This window comes from Dermacentor variabilis, chromosome 2 (assembly GCF_050947875.1).
Source record: "Dermacentor variabilis isolate Ectoservices chromosome 2, ASM5094787v1, whole genome shotgun sequence".
NCBI classification, from domain to species: domain Eukaryota; kingdom Metazoa; phylum Arthropoda; class Arachnida; order Ixodida; family Ixodidae; genus Dermacentor; species Dermacentor variabilis.
In genome coordinates this window covers 9,078,766-9,102,078 of record NC_134569.1, presented here as the reverse complement: position 1 = coordinate 9,102,078, position 23,313 = coordinate 9,078,766, and the positions used below count along the sequence as shown (strand labels likewise).

General features: G+C 45.9%; 1 protein-coding gene across 1 annotated transcript in view; it reads left to right on the top strand.

Annotated features, from left to right (window-relative positions):
• LOC142571330 (neurotrimin-like) overlaps nt 1-23,313 on the top strand; it is a 420,775-nt gene that overhangs the window by 157,814 nt on the left and 239,648 nt on the right. The gene's annotated exons all lie outside the window — the stretch shown is intronic.

Sequence of the window (23,313 nt, the reverse complement as noted above, 5' to 3'; positions counted from 1 at the left end):
CTACGCACAGTGGGGGATTGGCCGTGAATCGGGCGTTTAAATTACGTGTATAAAACAAAGGAATTAATAGTTTGAACGTTGGAACTTAGAAAGCGAAATTTCTGTGAGAAGAAATAAACAATCAAAAGAATATGACGAAATAAAAAGAAGCCAATAATAGATAAATAAACAAATAAATAAATAAATAAATAAATAATAACTATGGTTTGGAAGGAGGACGATCAGTCTAGCATGGCAATCGATTAGATTCAATCAGCTAATTTTGATTGCCAAGCAAATATTTGTGTGGCGGAACCCAATAACAGAGGCTCAAAAAGATAGCATAACAGGCAGAGATAAATCTAAACCAATATTGCGAGGCGGAATTCCCAGTAATGTTTTTCTTATTACAGAAAAACGCCTACTTGACGACAACAAATGACAACAACAAATGGTCTATTTTCTCCGCTTCGGCACAGAACGAGCGTAATGGTGAGGGGACCAGATCAGACTCGTGTTCTCAAAGGCCGGCTGCAACATTGCCGAAGGTACGAGGCGTACACAGGGAGCATCTTTGCGCAGCGGTATATAGCTCCGGCAGTAACTGGCTTATTATTCGCTGCACTAGAGAGTTCTATTTTTGCTCGCTACATGATACTGTACAGCGATACGTGACGTCTTAGGACGTTTGCACATGGACGTCGTATACCGAGAATTAATGTGGCAGTTAACGCTACTAACGCGTAATAGCCACCTTAACTGTGCCAATATGGCAGCGCCCATACAGCGCCAACCACCCACTACGATCCGAATTCGCGCTTGTTAGTGGCTCTCCGCTCTGCCAGCAAGAAACAAGCGGCAAAAGCCGTCATCGCTGTCTCATCTCAAACTGAGGTCATACCATTAGGTATGTTTTGTCGTAATTATTTAGATCGGCTACGTGCTTTCACGATGGTAGGACTACAGACACAGCAACGAGCCGCAAAACTGGTTTGATTTATAGTTAGCAGATAGCGCTACAGCATTAGCGTTGGTGATGCGTTGACGATGTGGAACGCTATAAAAGCCTAATTGTTCACTGCATCATTAGTTTACCACCCCGCTCTAGCATGGTACGTGATGACGGCAGCGAGCAAACGCCAAGTAGACGCCGAGGAGACGCTGTGGCGCAGGTGGACATTTGTAAGGGCATCCGTCCGTGCTATAATCAGTTGCATGCATAGCAGTCAACGTTGCGGAGGCTAGAGGGACTTCATGCAGTAGCTTATTTCACACTTGGGGACAGCTGGATGTTTTTTAGCTTTACTGGCCGCGAACTTGCGATTTCTCCGTGGCCGTGCTCCAAGGAGGCACATGACGTCACACCGCGTTCCTCGTCGTTGTGCTCGCCTCCGCTCGCTTCGCCAGCTGCGTCGAATGCCTGATAACATGTCGGAGGATTGCAAAGGAGAGCTCGCGTGCGCCGCAACCCCAGTTGAGGCGGCAGTATGGACGGCGACAATTCTGATGAGCAGGAGGAGGCCTGGAATCGCCATTGGAACGAGATGAAGAGGAAACGAATCGCCCAGGAAACGGACGAACAGCGTGCCGAACGACTGGCTAAATGCTGCAACATAGCTAAAAAACCAGAATAAGCTGGACTTACAATCAAGATTAACTAAGGCTAGCCATGCTATGCCTTAGCTTTCGCTACGTATATCCTGGCATAGCCGAGCTGAGCCACTGCCAATTTTTTTGACCGCAGTTGGGCGCAATTTCTTTCGGCTCAGTACTGAGTTAAACAAGTTTAAACGCTTAGAAACAAACACACTGCGGTATGCAGCTACTAATGCGTTCTTTTAGATCGTTTTTATTTTAGTTGTTCTTTTCGGGTTCTTTATTTGCAACCCTCACGTGCACGCTCGCGCGAGCGAACGCTGTTGGCGCGCACCGAAGCACGGAACACCCATGGAAGCACTGGCGGAATGCACCGAGTGATAACTTTTCTTGACCAAACTTCTTTCATTGCTTCCGCAGCGCTAACTGCTATGTATGGCTCGGAGTATGTTTGCTAAGGAAGCTGCAAGGTAACAGCAGAAAAAGCGTACAGGTAAATCGAAGCCCTGCTGCCGCATGCATATATACGCAGCCTATGGTTACGGCGTAGATAGATAGATAGAATAAAGTTTATTTTCCAACGGATAAGGTGGTCTACCCACCCGCCGACACGCAGGTCAGGGGGCGAGTGCCGCCGCCTCAGATGCAGGCTGGGAGGTCTTGGGTCCCAGCAGCCTCTTCAGCCAGTTGGACGAGCCGGAGCTGGAGCTCAGAGTCCGAGCTGCGCAGCAGGGTCTCCCAGGTGTCTCTACTACCTATTTTGTGCGTTCCCTCGGGAGAGTACGGACATTTCCATATTATGTGGTCGAGGGTCCCTCTCGCCCCACAAAGATTCCATCTATCGCTCCTGGCCTCGGGGAACATGTAAAAATTTTTTTGCGTTAGCCCACCAACCATGAAAAAAAGTTTTTACGCCGTAATTATCCGCTGCATTTATATGCATACCAACCATGCCCACCGACTATGAAGAAGAAGCGCCGAGCAGTGCAGACGTGGAAGCATCGGCTCCGTTTTTTTCCATGCTTCGCTCGCCAATTTTGAGAGTACAACGAAAAGAAGCATACCACTGGATCCGCGAAGCGACGGCGAATCGACTGACACCAAGATTCGAGGTGGGGCTAGTATTTTCACAATTTTACGGAACGTTTTCTGCTCCTAGACGCCGACTTGAGCTTAGCGGAGCTAAGCTTAGTGAGAAGTAGGGCCTTTGTTGGGCCTAGTAAGCCCACCTGCCCGCAGGCCTGGCGGATACAAACATGGAAGATGAAGCTTTTGCTGGAAATGAAGGAAACAATGACAGCAGCGGTGGCGTAGAGGTAGAACACCCGCCTCGCGTGCAAGAGGTCCGTGGTTCGAATCCCGGTGCCGGCAATTTTCCACCGCATTTAAAAAAAAAATCCGCGTGTTGATAAAATTGCACAAACAGGCCTGGAGTGTGGCCTGATCCCGGTGACCAGAACCGGTAACGCACTCCCTCACCAGAGCAGGATTGGCCACCCTGGTGCAGTACTTGGCCACAACATCCTATGAACACAACAATCAAACCCCGGCCCTCAGTCCCCAGCAGCTGCGAAGCAACTGACCACGGCGGCGGTCAGACCTGCGACGCAGCAGAGGGTGCTAAGAATCACTGGCTCCGGACAGGCCGCCATTGGAATATGAACCTGGCAACGTTTAAACGCTAGAACGTTATCTAGTGAGGCGAGTCTAGCAGTGCTATTGGAGGAACTAGAGGGCAGTAAATGGGATATAATAGGGCTCAGTGAAGTTAGGAGGCCGAAAGAAGCATATACAGTTCTAAATAGCGGGCACGTCCTGTGCTACCGGGGCTTAGCGGATAGAAGAGAACTAGGAGTCGGATTCCTGATTAATAAGAATATAGCTGGTAACATACAGGAATTCTATAGCATTAACGAGAGGGTGGCAGGTCTTGTTGTGAAACTTAATAAGAGGTACAAAATGAAGATTGTACAGGTCTACGCCCCTACATCCAGTCATGATGACCAGGAAGTCGAAAGCTTCTATGAAGACGTGGAATCGGCGGTGGGGAGAGTGAAAACTAAATACACTATACTAATGGGCGACTTTAATGCCAAGGTAGGCAAGGAGCAGGCTGGAGACAAGGCAGTGGGGGAATATGGCATAGGCACTAGGAATAGCAGGGGAGAGTTATTAGTAGAGTTTGCGGAACAGAATAATATGAGGATAATGAATACCTTCTTCCGCAAGCGGGATAGCCGAAAGTGGACGTGGAGGAGCCCGAACGGCGAGACTAGAAATGAGATAGACTTCATACTCTGCGCTAACCCTGGCATCATACAAGATGTGGACGTGCTCGGCAAGGTGCGCTGCAGTGACCACAGGATGGTAAGAACTCGAATTAGCCTAGACCTGAGGAGGGAACGGAAGAAACTGGTACATAAGAAGCCGATCAATGAGTTAGCGGTAAGAGGGAAAATAGAGGAATTCCAGATCAAGCTACAGAACAGGTATTCAGCTTTAACTCAGGAAGAGGACCTTAGTGTTGAAGCAATGAGCGACAATCTTGTGGGCATCATTAAGGAGTGTGCAATGGAAGTCGGTGGTAACTCCGTTAGGCAGGATACCAGCAAACTATCGCAGGAGACGAAAGATCTGATCAAGAAACGCCAATGTATGAAAGCATCTAACCCTACAGCTAGAATAGAACTGGCAGAACTTTCGAAGTTAATCAACAAGCGTAAGACAGCTGACATAAGGAAGTATAATATGGATAGAATTGAACATGCTCTCAGGAGCGGAGGAAGCCTAAAAACAGTGAAGAAGAAACTAGGAATTGGCAAGAATCAGATGTATGCGTTAAGAGACAAAGCCGGCAATATCATCACTAATATGGATGAGATAGTTCAAGTGGCTGAGGAGTTCTATAGAGATTTATACAGTACCAGTGGCACCCACGACGATAATGGAAGAGAAAATAGTCTAGAGGAATTCGAAATCCCGAAGGTAACGCCGGAAGAAGTAAAGAAAGCCTTAGGAGATATGCAAAGGGGGAAGGCAGCTGGGGAGGATCAGGTAACAGCAGATTTGTTGAAGGATGGTGGACATGTTGTTCTAGAGAAACTGGCCACCCTGTATACGCAATGCCTCATGACCTCGAGCGTAACGGAATCTTGGAAGAACGCTAACATAATCCTAATCCATAAGAAAGGGGACGCCAAAGACTTGAAAAATTATAGACCGGTCAGCTTACTGTCCGTTGCCTACAAAGTATTTACTAAGGTAATTGCAAATAGAATCAGGAACACCTTAGACTTCTGTCAACCAAAGGACCAGGCAGGATTCCGTAAAGGCTACTCAACAATAGACCATATTCACACTATCAATCAAGTGATAGAGAAATGTGCAGAATATAACCAACCCTTGTATATAGCTTTCATTGATTACGAGAAAGCGTTTCATTCAGTCGAAACCTCAGCAGTCATGGAGGCATTACGGAATCAGGGTGTAGATGAGCCATATGTAAAAATACTGGAAGATATCTATAGCGGCTCCACAGCCACCGTAGTCCTCCATAAAGCAAGCAACAAAATCTCAATAAAGAAAGGCGTCAGGCAGGGAGATACGATATCTTCAATGCTATTCACAGCGTGTTTACAGGAGGTATTCAAAGACCTGGAATGGGAAGAATTGGGGATAAAAGTTAATGGAGAATACCTTAGTAACTTGCGATTCGCTGATGATATTGCCTTGCTTAGTAACTCAGGGGACCAATTGCAATGCATGCTCACTGACCTGGAGAGGCAAAGCAGAAGAGTGGGTCTAAAAAATTAATATGCAGAAAACTAAAGTAATGCTTAACAGTCTCGGGAGAGAACAGCAATTTACAATAGGCAGCGAGGCACTGGAAGTCGTAAGGGAATACATCTACTTAGGGCAGGTAGTGACGGCGGATCCGGATCATGAGACGGAAATAATCAGAAGAATAAGAATGGGCTGGAATGCGTTTGGCAGGCATTCCCAAATCATGAACAGCAGGTTGCCGTTATCCCTCAAGAGAAAAGTATATAATAGCTGTGTCTTACCAGTACTCACCTACGGGGCAGAAACCTGGAGGCTTACGAAAAGGGTTCTACTCAAATTGAGGACGACACAACGAGCTATGGAAAGAAGAATGATAGGTGTAACGTTAAGGGATAAGAAAAGAGCAGATTGGGTGAGGGAACAAACGCGAGTTAATGACATCTTAGTTGAAATCAAGAAAAAGAAATGGGCTTGGGCAGGACATGTAATGAGGAGGGAAGATAACCGATGGTCATTAAGGGTTACGGACTGGATCCCAAGGGAAGGGAAGCGTAGCAGGGGGCGGCAGAAAGTTAGGTGGGCGGATGAGATTAAGAAGTTTGCAGGGACGGCATGGCCGCAATTAGTACATGACCGGGGTTGTTGGAGAAGTATGGGAGAGGCCTTTGCCCTGCAGTGGGCGTAACCAGGCTGATGATGATGATGATGATGAAGGAAACAATGCTCAGGACGACTTTAACTGGCAAGTAGTGGCTGGCCGAAGATCACGAGCTAGCACAAAGACTGTGGATGAGGAGAGCACATTGCCACGTAATGAGCTAGAGCATGCCGTCAAGAAAACGGCCGTCGGTGGAATTGTTAAGAATGGGATTATCAAAGCTCCGAGGATGCCTCAACTGCCTGAGGAGCACAGAAAGATCATTATACGGCCTCGAGGAGGGCTCAATTTGAACAAGGTGAGCACCGCCACGATTGGTTCCGCAGTCATCGAGGCGTCCCGCCTAACGGAAGAGGAGGCCCGTGAAGATGTTGTCTGCCCAAACTTTACTCAAAATATCATCGTAGTGAGCACACCTAAGCTCGAACATGCCGCGAAGTACGTTAGAATCAAGTCTTCCGAGATTATGGAAGCGGAATACAAGGTAAATGCACACGAAGCGGCACCACATGCCACATGCAAAGGCGTCATCTGAAGAGTGGACATCAGAGACTCCCAAGCTATGATAACAAGAAATATCGTGCATTACTTGAACCCGCTTGTGCGGGCTGCTAAGGGCATCAAGACGTCGGGATCCGTCATTGTACTTTTCGATGGGCTAAAAGTGCCCAATTTTGTCAGGTATGGATCCGCCCTAGTGAGATGCTACCGTTACAGGAAGCAATTCGACCTCTGCTTCACCTGCGGAAGGGTCGGGCACCGCTCTGATGTGTGTCCAACACCTGACTTTGTTCAGTGCATGGGATGTGGAACTCGCAACCCAGGAGATGAACATGTGTGTGTACCTAAGTGTAAATGTTGTGAAGGCGATCACCCTACCGGCGACAAGTTTTTTAGGCAAAGATTTCAAGTCCCTTACGTCGTACGACTCCGTCGAAGAGAGCGCAACAGGACTCGGTCGTCAACAAGAGCGCAGTCGGAGGCGCAACAGCTGGCTCCCAACCATCGCCCCGAGGACAGGGAGCACTCACGCTCCAGGAGTCGCCCCAGATCCAGGCATCGTTCACTATCCAGAGAGAGAAGGCGCTCCAAGTCATGGGAAGCGCAGGTGCGCTTCGTGCAAAGGGACTCAACACATGGCGAGAAGACGACGCCAGAAATCACCTGGGCTGAGAAAGTGAAAGGTATAGCGAGGGTTGCTGGGAGCGCCTCGGCCGCTCTCGTCATCATCATCATCAGCAGATTGGGCGAGGGAACAAACGCGAGTTAATGACATCTTAGTTGAAATCAAGAAAGAGAAATGGGCATGGGCAGAACCTGTAATGAGGAGGGAAGATAAGCGATGGTAATTAAGGGGTACGGACTGGATTCCAAGGGAAGGGAAGCATAGCAGGAGGCGGCAGAAAGTTAGGTGAGCGGATGAGACTAAGAAGTTTGCAGGGACGACATGGCCACAATTAGTAAATAACCGGGTTGTTGGAGAAGTAAGGGAGAGGCCTTTTCACTGGAGTGGGCGTAACCAGGGTAATGATTATTATTATTATTATTATTATTATTATTATTATTATTATTATTATTATTATTATTATTATTATTATTATTATTATTATTATGATAGAAAATGAGGAGCCCTTCCGGTGAAGGCAGATAACCAGCGAAGCTGTAGAACACTACACATGGTTAGACAAGGGTACATGTATTTATTTTCCTCATTTGTATATGGTAGTGACGATAGCTTCGTGAGTACTGTGATATATACAGATTAGTTTGGTTACAAAGTTAGAGAGATTCTTGCCCATAGTTAAATCTGTATGCGACAGCTGTTGAGTGACTCGGATCGCTGTGGCACTTCAAACCACTCTTCTAGCACAAACTTATTCAACCATTTCTCGTCTGGTTTTAAGGTGTTCACATTGAAGTCAACAGCGACGATCACAGGGGTAGTGTCATGAAGGCTTAACCATGCGAAGTGCGTGGTCATGAACTTCTCGATATCGCACTTGGATGTGCCTGAAGATATATGCGCAGTGGATATCGCAATTCTGTCTTTCGTTTCAACGGCACAGAGATCCAGACAGGCGGTGGTATTGCCCTCTTTCGTGTCAAGGGAGGATCGTCCGTTGTACATACAGTTTGTCCTTTGCGTATATGACAATGCCGGCTGCTCGTGAGTCCATGTGCTGTTCACAAACTATTACAGTTTACCCATCGACCTAAAGCAATGTATTATTATTATTATTATTATTATTATTATTATTATTATTATTATTATTATTATTATTATTATTATTATTATTGTTATTATTATTATTATTATTATTATTATTATTATTATTATTATTATTATGGGGCTCGGCAGCAGCACATCGGACACAATGGTCAAGCCATTCTGCTTTGTCGTGCAGGTTCTAGCTTCCTTGCTACAAATACAAGCACCGCGTATCTGCGCAGAAGAAGGAATTGCCGTACAGCGCCTGGTCATCGACGTATCTGCGCGAGACATTGACTGCCCCGTAGACAACATCTTCCAGCCACTCATTGTGGCTACTACGCCTGCGCCGGCATCAGTGAGGTCGCATCATAGGCTTCCACCAGCGGGTATAAAGGCCAGAATACATGGAGCGAATATGCGACGAATAGTCGGCGTTCGACGCCCGGCGGCGTACGCGCGACGCGCGGCGGCGGAGAAAACGTCGTTCGCCGCCGATCCAGCTGGCGCAGAAAAGTTCGTCGGTCGGCGACGATACCGGAAGCGGCAAACGAGCGGCGCCCCAAAGCGAGCCAATCAGGTCTCACTATCCGCCCCGACTTCCGGCTAGGCTTCCCGCTTGCCCGTGTATCCCGATCCCGCTCTATCGTTCACGGCGGTCTCCCGCTTTTCGTATTCATGGCATCCAAAGCGGCGCGGCTGGAATTTAACAAGTTAATAACAGCCATGGTTAGAGAAGCTCAGGTGCGCTACTTTCGGGTCTGCTTGCTTCGGCCGCGCGCGCGTTGAGCCACAGAACAGAGCCGCGGAGTTGGAGGAGCCGAAAGTTGTTTACCCGCCCAGTGTTGCCACTGCCACAACGCATAGCATCGCCGCTTTCTTTAAACTACATCGGCACATGAATGTCTCAAACACATAAAAAAGACTAGAAATCATTTCTAAACAAAATTTTACGCGTTTTTAGAGTGTTCCGTAATTCAAAAGCGATAATAATTGTCGTTAAAGTTTTTTTTTTGTCAAGTGTTTCACGACAGCGCATTTGCCTCGTCTAGCCACACTGATAACAACGCAGCGACTCGCCGGCGGCGGCCGGCCTGTCTCGCTCCATGTAGCGCAGCCCGACGAAAATACGGCGTCGCGCCGCGGCAGATTTTCTGCCGCCCGAACTTCGTCGTGAAAGTTCGCTCCATGTATTCTGGCCTTAAGACGCAGCAGCCTGGCGTTCGGAATGAGTGGGCTAGGCAGGAGCACATCGGACACAATGGTCAACCCATTCTGCTTTGTCGTGCAGGTTCTAGCTTCCTTGGTACAAATGCAAGCACCGCGTATCTGCGCAGAAGAAGGAATTGCCATGCAGCGTCTGGTCATCGACGTATCTGCACGAGACATTGACTGCCCCGTAGACAACATCTTCCAGCCACTCATTGTGGCTACTATGCCTGCGCCGGCATCAGTGACGTCGCATCATAGGCTTCCACCAGCGGGTATAAGAAGCAGCAGCCTGGCGTTCGGAATCAGTGGGCTCGGCAGCAGCACATCGGACACAATGGTCAACCCATTCTGCTTTGTCGTGCAGGTTAGTGCATACTTACATGCCAAATGTTATCGCAGTGATGACCGTTTCCTACTGCTGCTGCCTTGCCCACTTAGTATAAGAAGTTTACTTTTGGATGAGTGTTCATTTAGGAAGAGCTTTTTGAGCTGTGGCGACATCGAGTCAAATCCAGGTCCTACTGATAAGGAAATGTTGGAGATGATTCTTTCGGGCCAGAGTAATATGACAGCTTCCATCAACAACATTTTGACAAATCAAGGAAAGATTGAAGCAGATATCGCAGGACTGAACGAAAAGATGAAGTTGTTAGAGGTTCAGATGGCGTCCTTGAATGAACTAAAAGAGCAAATTTGCGAGTTAAAATCAACAACGAGTGAGCTGGAAGATAAACTGACATACTTGCAAGACAAGGTTGATGAACTAGAAAACAGGAGCCGGAGGAATAACTCGATTATTTTCGAAATAAAAGAAGAGAGCGATGAAACTGCTGAATCTCTTATCACGAAGGTGAACGAGACGGTGTTCCAAGAAAACGAGATGTTACTGTTAAAGGCATAGAGAGATGCCACATGCTTGGAAGAAACAGCAAAAATGGTCGCCCAGTAATCATTTAGTTTTTAGACTACCGCGAAAAAAATTCCGTCCTAAAAGCTTGCTATAAGCTCAAGGGAACGGAATTTTCGTTCACGGAAGACTTTTTTTTCGCCGTTCGAAATATTAGAAAGAAGATATGGGAAAGCTCAGCGGAAGAGAGATCGAACGGAGCTAGGGTCAAGCTTTTTTTTAACATGCTGTGTGTAGATGGTATGATGTTTGCTTGGGACTCAGCGAACAATGCTCGCTCCAAAATTTCTGAAAGAAAGAAATGACCACAAAAGGAAGATATGAGGACATTAACAATTATTAGTATTAATTGTCGTAGCGTTGTGAACAAAGTCTCCCATCTGGAAGGTATGCTGTTAACGCATAATCCGGACATAGGTGTGCTAACAGAGACATGGTTAGATGAAGAAATATTTGATTCCGAGTTTGTGCCAAGAAACTATAAAGTCTTTCGGAAAGACCGCGACAGAAGAGGTGGCGGAGTGGCTATACTGTTCAAAAGCACGTTTCAGATTTTTAAACTGTCTGATGTTGCTACAGTTGAAGCTGTCTTTTGTAAAGTATATGCTAACAATTTCCGATATATCCTTGGTGCTATCTATTGGCGCTCCCGGTTCCTCTGTCGCTGTCTTAGATGAAGTTAAGAAATATCTTTATTGGTGCACGAAACAAGACGATAAGTTAATTTTATCTGGAGATTTTAACTTACCAAACATAAACTGGGCTACTTTTTCTGTTCAATCTCCGCACGCTGTAGCAGATGCTCTGCTTGATATCATGTTTCATTTCGATCTCTTACCATATTGTGAAGAACCCTACTGGAATCCAACAAGATTCTTCATCAATATTGGATTTATTCTTGGTACGAGGCAATATCAAAGAAAAACTTTCATGCAATGTAGTGGCCGGTATTTCTGATCATCAAGCCGTAATCTTGGTAATAGAAGACATATTATTGGACCGAAAGGGTGATACTCGACACTTTCCGAATTTTGCCCGTGCTGACAATGAATCGATTATTGATATTTTCGATCTTCATTATTCTAGTTTTCTGCACAGCACTTGCAGCGTGGATGACCTGTGGCTTGTTTTCAAAAACATTGTTCGTGACTGCATTCAGCCTTTTGTACCAGTGATATGCAAGAAGTCAGACAATAACAATCCCTGGATTACGCGAGAAACTTTGCAATTGCAGCGCAAGCTAAAACGATAAAAGAAAAGAATAAAAAATCAAGCTCAGCCTTTTTAGAGGCGAAAATTCATGATGTTTCAGAGAAATTAAAACAGTGCATTCTGAAAGATAAAGAAAAACATGACAATAAGCAACTTCCGGCTTTTATAAAAACTGCACCTGAAAAGCTTTCGCGGTCAATTGTACCAGTTTCTCGTTCTACCGATGCATTTATTATAAATGAACAACATGTAAGTGACAATGTCCCGGTTTCAGCAGCATTTAATAACACCTTTAAGAAAGATTTCACGAAAGATGACGGGCGTCTCCCACCCTTTAGCATGTCCCATGCCTGATGTTATAATTTCTGAAGAGGGTGTTTTTAGTCTATTGTTAAAACTGGATATTAAGAAATCACCTGGACCAGATGATATTCCAAGTGCCTTCCTTAAACAGTATGCAGAGTGGTGTTCAAAGTATTTGTGCGTCCTATTCACTCGATCATTGAAAGAAGGTGTTCTACCGTGTGATTGAAAAACTGCTAGAATTAAGCCTTTGCATAAAAGTGGAGAGAAGACGTGTATTGAAAATTATCGCCCTATTTCATTAACTTCGACAACGTGCAAATTATTGGAACACATCATTCATAAGCATCTAGCTAATTTCCTCGGCGAGCATAATGTACTGGCAGCTGTTCAACACGGGTTCAGACGAGGGTATTCCACATGCACTCAGGTGGTCGAAACAATCCATGATTTTGCGACAGCAATCAACGAAAGAAAACAAACTGATGTTATCTTTATGGACTTTCGAAAAGCTTTCGATAAGGTTTCGCACAAGAAACTACTTCATAAACTCAGTTTTATTATAAATAATAAACAGATATTAACATGGGTACAATCGTACCTATCTGATCGCCGTCAGTTTGTCGAACTGCATAAAACTTGCTCCAATTACGTTCCTATCGATTCTGGTGTTCCCCAGGGATCCGTCCTCAGCCCCCTACTGTTTTTAATGTTTATTAATGATATTGTTAAAAACCTGTCAGTACGTGTTAAGTTATATGCGGACGACTGCGTGCTGTATGAGAAAATAAGTTCAACTGATGATCAAATTTGGCTGAATCATGATTTTGCAAAAATAGTTTCTCGGTGTGAGAAGTGGCAAATGTCAATTAACTTTGAAAAAAAACCGTATTTATCAGAATAACACTTAAAAAGATCCCTCTTCTTTATTACTACACTGCTAATAATAATTTTCTTCATGAAGTCACAGAATATAAGTATCTAGGTCTATGGATCTCTGATAACCTTTCTTGGACCAGGCATGTCGACTATTTTTCAGCAAACGCTCTCCGAAAGCTATTTTCCTTACGACGCTCGCTTAAGCTAGCAACCCCTGGTACACGCCTCCTTGCCTACAACACTATTATTAGACCAATCTTAGAATATGCAGTAATTATCTGGGACCCTTTTACAAAGGTAAACATAAATAAACTTGAAAGAATCCAAAAGAAAGCAGTAAGGTTTATATATAACACTTACGGGCGAGCATCAGTCAGTGACCTCCTCAAGAAAAGCGGTTTACCCTCTATTCCTAACAGAAATCGCATATGTCGCTGAAAGTTTTTCTATCAAATAATTAATAATAATTTCAAAGTTGACACCTCCAATATCCTTACCTATTTCTCGGGGTACCAAACTAGAAATCACCATTCTCTTTCTGTAACACCATTAAATCCGCGAGTTAATTGTTTTAAATATTCCTTTTTTCCAAGGACAACCACTGATTGGAATAACCTCACGGATGATGTTGTCAGACAGACATCATTACATTCATTTCAAGAGCATTTGAATTGATTGTTGTTAATTGACCTTGTCGCTGTATTCTCTTGTTGAATTTCTATGTGCAATTTTGTTTTCTTTGTGTCTATAATTCTGTATCTTAACACAATGTTTCCCACCTGCCATGATCTTGTGTACAATATCGTAGTATTCATAAATAAAAAAAGATAAATAAATTCAAGCGCTGCTAGAAGTGTCGGACAGAATGCCTTCAAATCTTTATTTCAACGTACTTCACTGGAACTGCAACTGCGACCGCTGAACTCGTAGAAGTAACAGAACCAACATGGAATCTGGTGACGTGCAGTTTGAGTAGAAATTGTAGCGTTGCCTGTTTCAACGATTTTAGCGGCACTCCCACTTTTCTTTTGATGACAGGAATAGATGTAAATGCACCACAAAGTAGGACGAGTAAAACGTGGTCGTAGTCAGGCGTGCACCTTTTTTATTCCGTATGAGGGTCCAGTCGTTGCTTGCGGCGATTGCCTGAATCTTCTGTCATCGCTTGTGCTCTGAATTTCTTTGCAAGACATAGAAGACAGAGAGTTTAATCAAAGATACATCCACAAATGCTTAGCTTGTAGTCGGCTACTTCTAAAACAATTGTTTCTGATGGGAAATGTGACAAACGACGTCCTGGGTCTTCTGAGATTGTCTTTATCGCACGGGTGGCCACGTGGCGTATCAGCGTGGATAAATATAAACCTACGTTCCTGCTCCGTGCAGAAACTGCAGAAATGCATTGTGCAATTCGTTGTTAACGAACAACTGAGAATTCTGGCAGGCGCCAAACTTAGCACACTTCACAGGGTCTTCAGGTGCTTGTACGCAGGCCCACGTGGCGGTAGCTGCAACGGCCGCCTCAGCATGAGGTCTCCATAGAGGCACTTCATCCAAATGCGTGCGATCAAGGCGGAGGAAGCAGAACTATGGGGCAATTATAGCACGTGTCTCGCCTAAATGCGCAGTTTCCTGCATTTCGAACACAAATACTGATTTGGGTCCAGTGTATCAAGTTGCCTTCTATTTTCAGGGAGCGCCTGAGACTGGGCACCGCTCGAGTATCGCTATGCAAACGAGCTGCTTAGTTGTTGAACAATATGTAGAGCAAGGCTTGCATACCAAAGCTCAGAAATTGTGTGCACTCTAGAATAAAAGGAGGAACGGCCGCCACCAGCGTGATACATGGACCTGGTATACCCGCGCAGGTAATTTGGCCCAACCTCCGATTACTCGCAGACCCATCTTTCCTGAAGGGTGCTTTGATGCTGTTTAGGAGGAGTGGATTTGCATAGGAGATAGCGTGACTGAGAATGAAGATGTGTGTTAGTGCATTACCACCTAAGAGAATAAGATGCCAAATTGTGTGTTCGTTAATAGATGAGTGCCAAACAGCAAGGGCGGTGTTAATTTATCGCGCTTTCAATTGCACAAGTTCGCAAACATTACACGCGTCACTGGAAACTGTGCACAGTGCGCGTCCTTTGCATTGAAGGTGCGCATATCAGCGTGGGTATATCTACGATAATGATTCTTTTCAAGCACCATGCACGTACTGGTGTTTCAATTGTGGCAGTCTGCAATATCTGCCACTTCGAAGCAATTGATTTAACCAAGCCTGGTCCACTTTGAGCCGTCCCTTCGCATATGCGCTCATCAAGCGAGTTCAGTATGCGTTAACATTTCCTAAGAATGCATGCTGCTGGGCTTACGTAACATCCTAGTTTTTGTACATATTGCCTCCACCGAAAATGCTCCACCAATAGCGTATAGACTTAATCATCCGCGTCGCCTTCAGTGTTTACAGCGCGACCCTTTGATCGTCGCAGGCTTTGTAGGTGAACTCAAGGCGTCAAGTGCAGCTAACCGTTTCAAAGAAATGGAGTCTGCGCATGCGTGTCCGACTCATACAACGAGAATGCTTAACAACATTGGTCACTCAATAAAGATATAGATAAATAAATTAGCAAACAATATTTGTTTCAATAGCATGGACAATGGATGAGTAAGGCAAAAAGTTTTCTATCAGGTTTGGCAGGGTCTGAAGCATGGTTTGGGTACGGGCTAGTTGGTATTCCATTGTGTCAAACATCACTTACAGCGCATACATAGACAAGGGACCCTTGTCTATGTATGCGCTGTAAGTGATGTTTGAAACAATGGCACGGTTGGCGCACCCTAACATTGGAAAACAGGGCACACGGTAATACAGGACACGAGCAAAACAACACTGTGGAGTGTGGGGAGATGAGCTGCAATAATGTAAAAACATATATGTATAGAATCGCGTAAGGGCCACACCCATCAAAGGGCCACACCACCAACTTAGCAGCCCAATATTTGGGACAAAAAATGTTCAACAGAGCTTGAATCGCGTTCAATGCTCCTATGCCACGCGCGCATCGTGGAAATTTCGCGCGCGTTGCGTATTTCTCCGAGCCCCTACTAGACGGCTAGAGCCAGGGTGTGCACAAGTCTCCGGCTGCGCCGACACCATATTGTCCAACGGGTTCGGTCCCGTGTAAGGGCCACACGTCGTCAAAATTGTGAAAAGAAGCGCGGCACTTACACAACTCTACACTAATGAATCAGCTAATGATGCCTTAATTGTTTGTCAAAGGGAAGCACGTTAGTAAGTTGTTGTGCAGCACACGTTTGTACGCCCACGACTCGTGAGCGATGGATGATATAGAATGGAGCCAAGCAAAATGAATAGCCACATTACACCATTACATGTGAATTTCTGTTGTAGGCGATGAATAATATTGACATGTGTACTTGTACATCCTTCTCTGGTGACCACTGTTCACCTGCTAACAAGTGTTAAACGTTATCGCTCGGCGCAAGACGCGCCTGCATGTATCGGAAGTTTCACGAATGTTATCCATGGTTCTCTCTGTTGTCTGTTGTCACCGAACGTTGCGCAGCTTCACTGTGTACGTGACACGAATTGTGTAGGTCTTTCTAGGAGATACGCGGACAACAGCTTTTACGCTGGAACCTTCGACGAGTCATGTATAAAAGCCGACGCGCTTGACCCGCAGGTCAGATTCCGACGATCGCCTACTATGCTCGCCGGTTAGTTGTACTGTGAGCGTAGCCTGTATTTCTGTATTTTGCCCAATAAAGAGTTACTTTCGCAATACACAGTTTCGCTACTGTGCTCTTCACATTAATTACAATGTGACAATATAGAATGGACCATATCGAAAGAAATCGTGACAATGCACCGCTACAGGCGAATTTCTGTCGTCAGCGATTGATGATGAAAATATATACATAGAATGGAGCCTAGCCATAGGAATCGTCAAATTGCATCTTTACACGTGAACTTGTTTCCGCGCACAAGCGTTTGCTCCACAATAATCGAGTAAAGCGCCACTTACATCACTGATGAAGTTCGAAAAGGAAAATATTTCGAATATTGTCGCGTTATCTGGGCCCAGCCTGCTTCTTTTTATTACTACTCAGCGAGAAAAAGAGAGAAAAGGTGAAAAAGAGAGAAATTCTTGTACTCCTATGGAAAAGAAGAAACATGTGTAGCCAGCAGGCCAGATGGCTCGCTTAGCAAGTGGCACACGCCGGCTGTCATTCGTCGGCGAGCGCTATGCAGCGTTGGTCACAGTAATCACCAAGGACACCTGTAATGCTCGCAAGCCAAGCATAAAGAACCCCGAGGGTCGCAGGTGGCGCGGCGCGTCGTCTCAGGGTCTTGGAGTCTTGTAGTGGGACAGTGATGAGTAAACGATGCGCGGGCATAATTCCTAAAGCAAGCCTGCGTCCGTTGTCTTCGTCCTTGCATACAGTAGAATCATTCGTTGCACACATGGCACTGCGCGTGACGTCAGACGTCTCGCACGCCACTACGGCGCCGATCCCCATCGTAGATGCCGGAGTTGCTATAGGACGGTATGCAGACGCCGTGGAGGCCGGAATGCATCTTTGAAAGAAATCCCTATGATACAGCTATGGTGGTAAATAAGCGCTTCTCGTGCGACCTCGATTGAGTGTGTGAAGCACACGCTACAAATTGGGTCGACGCGAGCGATCATGGGAGCCTGTTACGTAGCCGAGGTTGTGGCGAATGACAAAGCCTTCGGGGCATATCGAAAGTGGCGTCGACGACGCCTGCGTAGCGCCTGCGGGGTTGTAAATCGTTTTATGGCCGCCTTCGCTCGCTTTGCGTCGGGACCTCTTGCTTGTCTCATACGACTGTGTCGCCGAAAAACTTTCCTCATTCGTTTTTTATTATTATATTTTTCTCATATCTCATCGCGACGGAGCGAGCGCTCTCGAACCGCGAGGGGACGATGTGATTCCCGCCTCTTTTAAGCTGCCTCTCCCTAGAGGCAGAGTATATCCGCTCCTCAGTTTGCTTCAAATGAGTGGAAGAAATTATTTGCACGAGAGAGGAGAAAGACCGGGAGGCCGGAAAAGTCCCAGAAGCGAGTTTCGACGGCGTTGATTTGGCGGGTGGCTCATGTGCCGCGAGCACCGGAGTCCTTTAAGGCTCATTGTTTCAATTCCGGGTGGGCAGCTCGCTCTGTAGACCGACTTGCTTTACTGTGTATTTGTTGTTTTTCATTCCAAGAGGATTGGGGGCCGCAAGACATAACGTGTAAAGAATAAGGGAGAGAGAATACAAAAGGCGCGAAAGTGTACGTAGGTCAACTAGATGAGCGTTCGGTTTGCGGCTCTACGTACTGGTTGTAAAGGAGGGGGAACAGATAGGGAGAAGAGGGAGATAATAAACACTGGTACCAACACAAATAAGTATTTAGAAAAGCATCCGACCACCTACAAAGAGAGTACTGTAGAAATTGCTTTGCGACTTTATTTTAATCAGCGGAGTGGTATAATTTTCTTCACGCTTGAGTCTAGCATTTACGGAGCATTTTGCTGATAGCCTCGAGTCCCATGGCGCAGCTACGGAATCCGCCGTATAGGCAGTGGAGCCGGGCGCAGGTTTTCTGTCGCACCACTGACCCAAATGGCCGGTGGTCCGACAATGTTCTCTGGACATACGCACCGCTTGTCTGAAATTAGGGAGCACACTTAGAAGCGTAAGGAGCGCAGTTCACTGCGCATCACACTGTCTTCACTTGGATTCTTTAATTTCACATTCCAGAGTCAAATACACATGTGCAATTAAAGAAAACACGCATGAAGTGACTTACAGGTTGAAGTAATCGTTTGATCGAATTTAGTGAATTTTTTGCCGATACTTTATATGATGAAATTTTCAAGGAAGACGAGCGGGGTACATTTATAGTAGCTTGTTCACTAAAACGCCAACTTCTAAAACAGTCACGTTCCACACACAATTCCGAGTAGAGAGGCGAGCATGATCTCCTTCCTGCCCTCGAAGCACATTTCTCTCTTGAGGTTACGGAGGACAATCGATACCTTACATGCTTGTGAAACAGGAAGACAGAAGAAATTAAACAACGGTGCCGAGGAACAGGTAGTTGAATCTTCTCACTCGGAGTAGAAGAGCACGGAAGTTCCAAGTGGCGATTTTTGGTTATCTCGATGAATTTTTGACGAAAATGAGGTGGGTAAAGTAAACGAGAAGTTAACAGCGCAGGTGTAGAAAAAAAAAGCATAGTGCTGCGGGGGGGCAACAAAGGCCGGTTACATTACTACGTCTAAGTTATCATTCCAAGGTCCTCTAACTCTGAAGTTCTCGCGTAATAAAATTAGCCTGCTTTTAATCCCTTTCAGAACAAAAAATGAGAGAAATCTCGATTATCTCCGTGATAGATGTGTTTTTTTAACCAGTTAGGGAAGTGGATTTCACTGCGAAATTCAATTCAAAAGTGTAAATAGAGCGGTCACACTATCAGTATCGGAACGGCCTAGCAGTGACGTAAGAAAGAAGAAAATACGCTCAAGTAGAATAGCAATTGCCAAATAGGAACCGACCTTGAAAAACACACACACAAACACACAGACACGTGTGCGTGTGTGCTTGTGCGTGTGTGCTTGTGCGTGTGTGCTTGTGCGTGTGCGTGTGTGCGTGTGTGCTTGTGCGTGTGCGTGTGTGCTTGTGCGTGTGTGCTTGTGCGTGTGTGCTTGTGCGTGTGCGCGTGTGTGCGTGTGTGCGTGTGCGCGTGTGCGTGTGTGCGTGTGCGTGTGTGTGAACGAGAAGAAAGGGAACCGAGGGGCCCAGTTTTTTATTAATCATATCATAAAAGCCAACAAACAAGGACACCAACGACAGCATAGGCGGATCTACTTGTACTTACTCATTGAAATAAATAAAGGATAAATTTTTGGAAGTGAATGTGTATAAAAAAACCACTGGCCGCAGGTGAGATACGAACCCACGTCTTCCCATTAAGCTCCCAGGTTTAGTTCTAGTAGTAAAACATAAATACCTTAGAGAGTGGATGGGAAAATGGCGCCAAGGTAGCTAAATCGGTGAGAGCATCGCACGCTTTATACGAAGACGTTGGTTTGTGTCCTACCTGCTGCCAGTTGTCTTTTTATACCCTTTCGTTTCTATTAATTTATCATTTCTTTCATTCAATGAGTAAGTAGAAGTAATTGTGCCTTTGTGTGTTTTGTTGGCTACGTAGGATATGATTATATATATATACTTGTAAACCCTGTTGAAGATCGGTCCACCGATCGAAACATTTGAAATTAAATACGTTGTTCTGTTTACCTTGTAGCAGCGCTCAAGTTCTTTACATTTGAAAGGTAGCCTGAAGAATTCCTCTTTGCCTACTATATATATATATATATATATATATATATATATATATATATATATATATATATATATATATATATATATATATATATATATATATATATATAATGTCTCAAGTTTACAAGAGCACTGGTCTTGAGCCGTGAGAAAAAGCGAGTGTAAAGGTTCAGCTGACAGGTCTATCTGATTGTCTCGGCGGTACCCAAATGCAACACTTCGCGAGAAAGCTTCGAGATACCTAGCTCGGGTTTTCTAGATCTTCAGTTTAATTCGACACCCCGCCGTGAGTCAGAAAAATGGCCGGCAGCTCTGACCCTCAGGTGAACTGGTCCCGGGGTTTCAGTTGCGCTCCATAGAGCTTCTTCCTGTAAAATTTTATGTAACAGCAAAGTCTTAGCGTCTGCTCGAATTCCTTAGAGTGTAGGTGTGTTTCTTCAAGCGCAGCTCATCGTCGCGAAGCCATCGAAGGAAGCCACTTGTCCCTTCTTGAAACTGCGCTTACCAGTATTAATTTATTAGTATGAACCAACTCACCCAGCAACAAATTTTGTTAACTGACGGTGATCTTTACGGTACACAGTCGTGATGTGATGTTAAATTTTACCTTGCGTTACATGCACATGTGCAGAACACACAACGAGATGCATTTGCTCGAGAAGTTGTTGGGCGCCATTGTTCGTAACCTGCGAGAAGGTTAGCACAGTCAATGTCACAACGTAATGGCGCATCGCGTGGTGGCTGAGGTGTACATTTGCTGGATGGCTAGTTGCGTAGTGTCGGTCTCAACGATGTGGTTCTTTAATTTGATAAGGTGGACGCTTGGGCGAGTTGGTGGTTCAATATCGACATGTTTGCACAGTGCAAAAGACGAGCACTACCCGCCGTGGTTGCTCAGTGGCTATGGTGTCGGGCTGCTGAGCACGACGTCGTGGGATCGAATCCCGGCCACGGCGGCCGCATTTCGTTGGGGACGAGGACACCCGTGGACTTAGATTTGGGTGCACGTTAAAGAGCCCCAGGTGGTCAAATATTCCGGAGTCCTCCACTGCGGCGTGCCTCATAATGAGAAAGTGGTTTTGACACGTAAAATCCCATAATTTCTTTTTAAAAAGACGAGGACTGAAGGAAGAACACAACACAGGCGCTGTGTTGTGTTCTTCCTTCAGTCCTCGTCTTTTGCGCTGTGCAAACATGTCGATCTTTAATTTGGCTTTGCAACTGTGCGCCCTGCGTATGTTGTCCGCATGCGGTGTTCACGGTGCTTATTTTTGAGTAATTCCAGGAACTTACTGTACTGTACATGGAAATATATATTTTTTATGCTTGTCTTAACTGTTGTTGTGCTGGGTTGTAGCGTTTTAATTTTTTGAGAAGACCTCAAACGAGGCATGCTTTCTATCGGCGCCTTTCCCATCTCCCGTGCTCTTCCTATGTCTGCGCACGAGCGAAGAGTCGAAATGTTTTCTCGCTAGTTTCTTTCGCTAGTTTTGTGACTGCGATGATTCTGTCCATTCTCTATCCCCTCTCTCTACCTCCGCTCTACCTTACTCCCTACTGGACTGTTGCACGTCACTGCAAAGGTAAGCAATACAGCTTCTTCAATGCTGTTCTGGGAGGCTCACGAGTAACTACAGCAATCCAGAGGGTATTGTGCCGACGGCCAGGGCGGGGCGAATCTTCGTAGCATCGCCTGCGCACAGCGTTTGAACGTTTGTGCGTATGCAAGGCTCCGTGGGCCATGACGCGCCTGTGTGGCGGCACTTAGGGAGATCTCGTTAGAAACACCTGGTATGCCGAAACGAGGCGCGCTTTCTGACGTCACCGTTCACCTCTGCCGCATTGATTCCACGTAGATAATACACATTCTCAGCTCCGCCCCCTCGCCGCCGATTCGGCGCGAGCAAGAGGGGAAGCAATGGAAAATTCGAAGGAAGAGGCAAAGGAAGCTCGGCGTTAAAGCAGGGTAGTTCAATATGTGCAAGCAGTTTAAACCAACCGCCGCGAGGGGCCACTTAATTGCTGCAAAGATTGGTGCGCCATGCCGACCCATTCAACGAGCGAAAATGTGATTATTGGGAGAAGTTCTGATGCCTTTGGCTGTTCTGTTGACCCCATTCCTTCGTATCGATGGGGCAATGTGATCCCCGCTATGTGCATTTCCACCTTGTGCTCAACAATCAGGGCGCGTGTGTTCCGCTGTCTTGCAACGAAGGCGGAATCAACGGCGGTTTGAGATAACGGGGTTGGATGTACCTAACATGAGCGGTTTCCCTGGTGTAGGGACGCGGGGAAAACCGACGACTTAAATAAGGGAGAACGAGTGTGTTCCAACGGTGCTCCGATAATCATGTAGCTGTGTACTACGATATTTTTACTGGTAAGAGTATCCATGTAAGAATGCAAGTAAACCTGTGTACTGTTCCTCAACCCATCCATCCTCTAATTCCTGATCAACAAGCCATTCTCGTCCTGAAGACACAGATGACGGAGCGGTCCCGCTTATCTAACTTCGTGTGACGCCCCGGAAGCGTAGGCCAGCTAACTCTGTTGGCACGACCCGACCCGGCGAAGGCAAGAGACGATTTTAAATGATGCCAAACTTTCACTTGACTTGCATGATGACATTCGGTTTTCCTCGTTTTTATCTGCAAGCACAATTTCGCACCTACAAACAACTTTATGAACCGTTGGAGGCTATGAATTGCGCTAGGAAAGCCGCGTCAGTTAATAATAATAATAATATTTGGGGTTTTACGTGGCAAAACCACTTTCTGATTATGAGGCACGCCGTAGTGGAGGACTCCGGAAATTTTGACCACCTGGGGTTCTTTAACGTGCACCTAAATCTAAGCACACGGGTGTTTTCGCATTTCGCCCCCATCGAAATGCGGCCGCCGTGGCCGGGATTCGATCCCGCGACCTCGTGCTCAGCAGCCCAACACCATAGCAACTGAGCAACCACGCCGGGTCCGCGTCAGTTGCCGGACTTTTCAATGCGCTTGTTTATTATCCCAGGTGCGCGCTTGTGGTACATCTGGTACACCACACGCGCGCTTGTGGTGTGTTCCTGTCGCTTCTCCTCGTTTTTTTTTATTTTCGCGCAGCTTTAACCTTCCTTCAAACATGAAATAAAATGATGCGCTCCAAGGTCCCAGTTGTCCCTTTCTCGCTCTGACGATGGCCTCTCGGAGAATGCG